Below are 8132 nucleotides of genomic sequence, written 5' to 3'. Positions count from 1 at the left end.
TCCACTGGACACCCAAATTCCTCGAATTCGGACAAACTCCACCCTTTGGTTTTCTAGGGTTCTTGGGGTTTGATTTGGGGTTCGAACAGTTCTGGTCTGATTCGAATCAAACCAACGGTGGTTTGGTGACGAGGGAGGTCAAGGAGACAACCGGTATGAGTTTAGGACTGGTTGGGGTAGGTTTAGGTTCTGCTCGAATCTTCGATTGAAGATTTGAGACGTCGGAGGTTGATTCGAGGCAGACGGCTAACGGATCTGTAACGAGGATTGTCAGGGGGTGCCGTGGTGTGAGTTTGGGGCTGATTGGGGTGGGTTTCAAGTTTTCTCGAATCTTCGATTGAAGATTCGAGAAGCTACAGGCTGATTCAAGAAAAACAGGTAAGGGATTTGTGGAGAGGGTGGTTAGGTGCTCTAGGGGTGTTAGTTTCATGGTCATCGGCGTTGTTGCCGCCGACTTTCAGGCGAAAGGGTTTCAGGGCAGCTAGGGTTTCGAGGGTCGTTTGGTTTGTCTCTGAAAGAGATGATGAACAGGGGGTATGGCTTAGGGGGTGCGAGGTGAGAGGTTGGATTTATATACGGAGGGAGTGGTTTAATCCTGGCCGTTGGATCAAGCACGATCAATGGCCTGGATCCTTTTACTGATAGGGAACGACATCGTTTCACTTGCCTGGATGACCAGATCGGTCTTGGATGGGAATGGGTCGGGTATTGGAGGAGTTGATCTAGACCGTCCGATCAAAACAAATCAATGGCTTGGATTTATTGGCCAGATATGACATCGTTTGGATATATCTGGAGACGGACTGGACCGTTTGATTGTATGAGATTGACAGTCCAGATTCATAATGCCCAAACGATGTCGTTTTGGACTGGTCGCAGGTGGACTGGATTTGGGGTGGGTATGGGCTGACTTGGGGGTGACATTTGGGCCTGAACTTTTCCCTTTTAAACTGGCTTAGTCCGAATTTTTACCCTTTCTTCTCTTGTTTATTCTTTTCCCTTTTACTTTCTTTAATTCCTAAAAACCAAACTCCTAAATTAAATTGTAAAACCAAGATTATTTTAAAAAGATATTAATTAACCCTTAACAACAATTAACACACAAGATGAAATTTTGATTAAAATAAAAATCACACAATTAAACAAAAAATGACAAAGCTACCAAAAATTAATATTTTTGTGATTTTTCCATTTTGTAAAACAAACTTGATTGTTTAATTAATTCCTAAATTGTAAAACTAAATCCTAAATGCACATGCAACACATATTTTTGTATTTTTCTTAATTAAAGTAGAAATAAACATGCATAGACAAAATACAAATAAATCACAAACAACACAAAACCATTTTATTTTGAATTTTTGGGAGTAGTTCTCATAGGGCAAAAATCACGTGCTCACAGCTGCCCCTCTTTGTCCGAAAACACAAACAGTTTTCGTGCAAAGATAACGTGAGCGGATACGAGTGATTTTTGCCCGTTGGAATACTCCGTGTGAAGCATTTTTGAAAAGATTTAACCGAACCTTTGCTTCAAAGGTTTCCTACATATCCATGGCTAGAAGGGAATCAGGTTAATGTAGTTCGGGAACTTTTGGTAGCTGGGACCACCATGGGACTGCATTTTTGCTGTTACTGCTGCTGCACGCTGTTACTACTGCTTTCCGACCTCCTTATTACACCATTGCTAGAAAGAAAACAAAAAGCTAGACTAGACTAATGATTACAGAATCTTATCTATCTTCGACTTGCTCTTGTAGTCTTCTTTCAGATTTATGAAATGGGATTCATGCTGAGGGTATTTTTGTTGTAACCCTCCGCATTACTGACTTCTGGTTTGATCTTGAAATGTATTCCCCTGTTCTGCAGGGGGGCTCCTGACTTCAACTTGAATGTGTACTTCTTTGTTCTACAGGCGGGCTCCTGACTCCAACTTGACTTTAAAAGATAATACGGCCTCCATTCTCCAAGCGGGCTCCTGACTTCGACGACTTCTTAAAAATATAACACCTCTATTCTCCAGGCGGTCTCCTGACTTTGACTTAAAATTATAACAACCTCCGTTCTACAGGCGGGCTACTGACTTCATCAACTTTATAACAACCTCCGTTTTACAGGTGAGCTCCTGACTTCTTCGACTTAAAATTATAACAACCTCCGTTCTACAAGCGGGCTCCTGAATTCTTTGACTTAAAATTATAACAACCTCCGTTTTACAGGCGGGCTCCTGACTTCTTTGACTTAAAATTATAACAACCTCCGTTTTACAGGCGGGCTCCTGACTTCAACAACAACTTGAAATTTAACGACCTCCATTCTACAGGCGGGCTCCTGACTTCTTCAACTTAAAATATAACAACCTCCATTTTACAGGCGGGCTCCTGACTTCAACAGCAACTTGAAATTTAATGACCTCCGTTCTACAGGCGGGCTCCTGACTTCTTTAACTTAAAATATAACAACCCCCGTTCTCCAGGCGGGCTCCTGACTTCAACTTCAATTTGAAATGACAACAACCTCCATTCTCCAGGCGGGCTCCTGACTTCAACTACAAAAATATAACACCTCCATTTTACAGGCGGGCTCCTGACTTCAACTATTTCTTAAGGACATAACACCTCCATTCTACAGGCGGGTCTGAGTTCGACTTGAAATTGTAAAAACCTCCGTTTTACAGACGGGCTCCTGACTTCAGCTATTTCTTAAAAATATAATACCTCCATTCTCCAGGCGGGCTCCTGATTTCAACAGTAACTCAAAATGTAATACCTCCATCTTCCAGGCGGGCTCCTGACTTCGACTATTTCTTAAAGACATAACACCTCCATTCTCCAGGCGGGCTCCTAACTTCAACAACTTCTTAAAAAAAATATAATACCTCCATTCTCCAGGTGGGCTCCTGACTTTAATAAACAATTTAGAGATAATACCTCCATTTTCCAGGCGAGCTCCTAATTTCGACAATTTCTTAAAAACATAACGCCTCCATTCTCCAGGCGGGCTCCTGACTTCAACCTTTTCAAGAAATATAACACCTCCATTTTTCAGGCGGGCTCCTGACTTCGACTACAACTTAAAAATATAATACCTCTATTTTTTAGGCGGGCTCCTAACTTCAACAACTTCTTAAAAATATAATACTTCCATTTTTCAGGCGGGATCCTGACTTCAACAACTTCTTAAAAATATAATACCTCCCTTCTTCAGGCGGGCTCCTGACTCTACTACTTCTTAAAAATGCGGTTTATTGCTGTTGCTCCTTCCTGCCTTCTGAACCATTTTCCTTCTAACTTGAAATTATCTTTTTTAGAACTGCTTCCCTCTTAACTGGTGTTTCATTCCTCTGAAAACTGCTGGGGATAACACTGCTGGGGAATTATCTTCCTTCATTAAGACTAGTTACTTCCCTTCTTTTAACAATGGTGGGGATGGCATTGATTCAAAGACCACTACCCTTAAAACTTGGGTTATCTTGCTTCTTCCAAGATTGCTTTCTTTAAAACTTGTATTGCCTTCTCCCGTATACTGCTGGATATTCCACTTCCTTCAAAACTTGTGTTATCTTCCATCTTCCCCAAGTGGGTATCTGATTCCAAGAAAATTTTCGCAATGAGAGAAAGTTTTCTGCCCCAGTTTGATAATCTTCTTTCTGGCCATGTCTTCCCGCTGTCAATAACATTTCCTTTCCCTGCTTCAAATCAAAGAAAAATGTGTTAGTTTAAAACGTCGTGAGTGGTCGTGTCACTCCTGCTGGGGATGGTTTTTCCCTTTTTCCTTTCCCTGCTTTGCGTTTTATTACAAAACTTGCTGGGGATGATATTCCTGCTGGGGATGGTTTTTCTTTTCTCTTCCTTCCCCGCTCTGTGTTGTCTGACCATCGCGGAACTTGGTCGATAATCTGTCGGAGTTGTTCCTGCATCTTGTAAATCTGCTGGGGATCCTCTTGGAATTTGATCCATAACTTTTCAACTGTTGTTTTTTCTATTTTTCTCCAACTTCCCTTGGAAATTCGGTCCTCTTGGAATCTAGACCCATTCATCATTTAGTCTTGCGACAAACTCCTTTTCGCTTTATCGCCTTATCTTTGGCCCGTCCTATCCACATTGTGTTTTTGCACCATCTTGGCAACTGGTAGTAAGCTCTGAAAATCCTTTTCAAAAAACAAACTGCTGGGGAGATAAAGTCTTTAGACTAAGAAATGAAAAAATGATGATTTCAAAAGATAGAAAAAGAAGAAGTCCTTCTGAACAAATGCTGGGGAAAAAGAGAGAAAAGAACTTATCTGGATGATATAACCGATCCCAACGATCATGTCGTGCATTCCGGATTAATCATCCCAGTCTATTTGTATCAATCAATCTTTCGGATGGCCTCATCTTGCTGGGGATAAATAGGCACTCAACTCTTTGCCAAATGCGGATCCTTTCTGCCAATCTTGTCTTATCGCCTCATAGTGCCCTTCGAGGGGTTTTCACTAATAAGACTCTCTCATTTCTCTCAACTCCCGTCGCCTTATGGTGCATGTGAAGGTTTTCACTGATAAGACTCTCTCGTTTTATTTCTCTCAACTTACGTCGCCTTATGGTGCCTGTGGAGGTTTTTACCGATAAGACTCTCTCATTTTATTTCTCTCGACTTCCGTCGCCTTATGGTGCCTGTGGAGGTTTTCACCGATAAGTTACTCTCTCATTTTATTTTATTTTTCATCTGGGGATTGGAGTTTTACCGATATGACTCTCTCTGCCGGGGGTTCTTTCGGCTATCAATTCATTTCTAGCTTATGATCCTCTTCTTTGCTGGGGATCAGAGTGTTATTCCCGACTTCCGTTTGCATGACTTGGCACTTCTCGGATACTGATCGGGAGGTCTTTTTTGGACATCAATATGGGTTTTAGTGTATGGCTAAAAGAAAAAGGTTCAAAATAATTTTGATGGGTCAAATATTACAACTCTTGGAATCAACTTTCTTTCCCAAAATTATAAACACAACTTCTGCCCCAGTTTTTCTTGCTTGGGGATTTTTTCGTTTTTTGTTACACTATGACCGAGCCGTGAGGCGCCTACGTATCCTTCTTTGAGGAATCAGGTCAAACGTAGTTCCCAATTTCTTTGTTTTTCTTGTGATTTTTCTTTTGTCTTTATTATTTTTCTCTTCTCTTTTTCTTTCATTTTCATTACTGATTCCAAAAGAGGGGTATGAAAGAATAAATAAGGCTCAAAAGGGGAAGCAAAGGTTGAAGTGTTTGGATGGAAGAACAAATTGCCTCCGTCATTTCATTTTCCAAAAAATGCCAAGTACAAACAGACAAACATCAATTGCAATCAAAGGAATTACACATAATATTTCTTGACTGCGTCAGAATTAATAGCCATGTCGATGCATCTTCCCTCGACATCTGTCAGACATAAGGCGCCGTTGGATAACACTCTGGTCATAATAAACGGCCCTTGCCAATTCGGGGCAAACTTGCCCTTTGCTTCGGCCTGATGCGGCAAGATTCGTTTCAGCACTTGTTGTCCTACTTCAAATTTCCTGGGATGCACCTTCTTATTATATGATCTTGCCATCCTCTTTTGATACAACTGGCCATGACATACTGCTGCCAATCTCTTTTCATCAATCAAGCTCAACTGCTCCAAACGGGTTTTGACCCACTCGTCATCATCAATCTCAGCCTCAGCGATAATCCGGAGGGACGGAATTTCTACTTCTGTCGGTATCACTACTTCAGTTCCGTATACCAACAAATAAGGAGTTGCACCTACTAAAGTGCGGACAGTAGTGCGATATCCCAACAATGCAAATGGAAACTTTTCGTGCCATTGCCTGGACCCTTCTACCATCTTCCCCAATATCTTCTTTATGTTCTTGTTGGCTGCTCAACTGTGCCATTCGCCTTGGGACGATACGGGGTGGAATTACGGTGTGTAATCTTGAACTGTTGACATACTTCTTTCATCAAACTACTGTTAAGATTAGCGCCATTGTCCGTGATGATCACTTTGGGGATCCCAAATCTACAGATGATATGGGAATGAACGAAATCCACCACTGCCTTCTTGGTTACCGACTTGAAAGTTTTAGCCTCAACCCACTTGGTGAAATAATCGATGGTGACCAGAATAAACCTATGACCGTCGGAAGCTTCCGTCTCAATCGGTCCAATGACATCCATGCCCCATGCAACAAATGGCCATGGTGCTGACATTGTATGCAATTCTGTTGGCGGAGAATGAATCAAATCTCCGTGTATCTGACACTGATGACATTTCCGCACAAAACTGATACAATCGTGCTCCATAGTGAGCCAATAGTACCCTGCTCGGAGAATCTTCTTCGCTAATACATATCCGCTCATATGTGGCCCACAAACTCCAGCATGCACCTCTGTCATAACTGTCGTGGCTTGACTAGCATCTATACATCTCAGCAATCCCAAATCTGGTGTTCTTTTGTACAACACTCCTCCACTGAGGAAAAATCCATTTGCCAATCGCCGAATGGCTCTCTTTTGATCTTCGGTGGCCTTCTCCGGGTATATCCCCATCCTGAGGTATTCCTTGACATCATAAAACCATGGCTCGCCATCCATTTCTTCCTCTATCCTGTTGTAATAAGCATGCTGATCACGAACCTGAATATGCAATGGGTCAACATGAATTTTGTCTGGGTGGTGCAACATCGATGCTAAAGTGACCAAAGCATCGCCAACCTCATTATGAACTCTTGGGATGTGTCTGAACTCCACTGATCGAAATTGCTTGCTCAGATCGTGCAAACATTGTCGTTATGGTATGAGCTTCAAATCCCTTGTTTCCCATTCACCCTGAATCTGATACACCAGGAGGTTCGAGTCTCCCAAGACCAAGACGTCCTGGACATCCATGTCTGCAGCTATCCGTAGACCCAAAATGCATGCCTCATACTCAGCCATGTTGTTGGTACAATAGAAATGCAGTTGAACCGTAACAGGATAATTATGTCCTGTTTCAGAAATAAGTACCGCTCCTATTCCAACTCCCTTCGCATTTACAGCTCCATCGAAAAAAAGCTTCCATCCTTGTTCCTTGGTCATTTCCAACTCATCTATATGTATCACTTCTTTATCAGGAAAATACATCCTCAAGGGCTCGTATTCTTCATCAACAGGATTCTTGGCCAAGTGATCAGCCAATGCTTGGGCATTCATGGCCATCCTCATCACATGGACGATGTCGAATTCTGTGAGTAATATCTGCCATTTCGCCAATCCCCCTGTGGGCATAGGCTTCTGGAAAATATACTTCAGTGGATCCAAGCGTGAAATGAGATAAGTAGTATATGATGACAGATAATGCTTCAATTTCTGGGCCACCCAAGTTAGGGCGCAACATGTCTTCTCGAGTTGATTGTACTTAACCTCATAGCCTGTAAACTTCTTGCTGAGATAATAGATGGCTTGCTCCTTCCTTCCCGTGATGTCGTGCTGCCCCAGTACGCAGCCAAACGAATTCTCCAGGACCGTTAGATAAAGAATTAACGGTCTTCCCGGCTCAGGTGGAACCAACACAGGTGGATTTGATAAATATCCTTTGATTTGGTCAAATGCTTCCTGACATTCTACCGTCCATTCTACTGCATCATCTTTCTTCAGTAGCCGAAAAATAGGTTCACAAGTTGCTGTGAGTTGAGCAATAAACCTACTGATATAATTCAACCTTCCCAACAGACTCATTACTTCTCTCTTGTTCTTCGGCGGTAGAAAATCTTGGATGGATTTGATCTTTGACGGGTCCAACTTAATGCCTCGCCGACTGACGATGAATCCCAACAGCTTTCCAGATGGAACACCAAATGCACATTTGGCCGGGTTGAGCTTAATATCATACCTTCGAAGTCTTTGGAAAAACTTCCTCAGGTCTGCTACGTGGTCTTCCTGATGCTTGGATTTTATGATCACATCGTCCACGTATACCTCAATCTCTTTGTGTATCATATCATGAAACACAGTAGTCATTTCTCTCATGTATGTTTCTCCAGCATTCTTCAAACCAAATGGCATTACCTGGTAGCAATAAGTCCCCCACGGTGTAATGAAAGTCGTCTTTTCCGCATCTTCTTTATCCATCAGAATCTGATGATACCCAGCATAGCA

The sequence above is a fragment of the Nicotiana tabacum genome, chromosome 8 (assembly GCF_000715075.1).
Source record: "Nicotiana tabacum cultivar K326 chromosome 8, ASM71507v2, whole genome shotgun sequence".
NCBI lineage: Eukaryota > Viridiplantae > Streptophyta > Magnoliopsida > Solanales > Solanaceae > Nicotiana > Nicotiana tabacum.
This window is presented reverse-complemented; position numbering follows the sequence as displayed.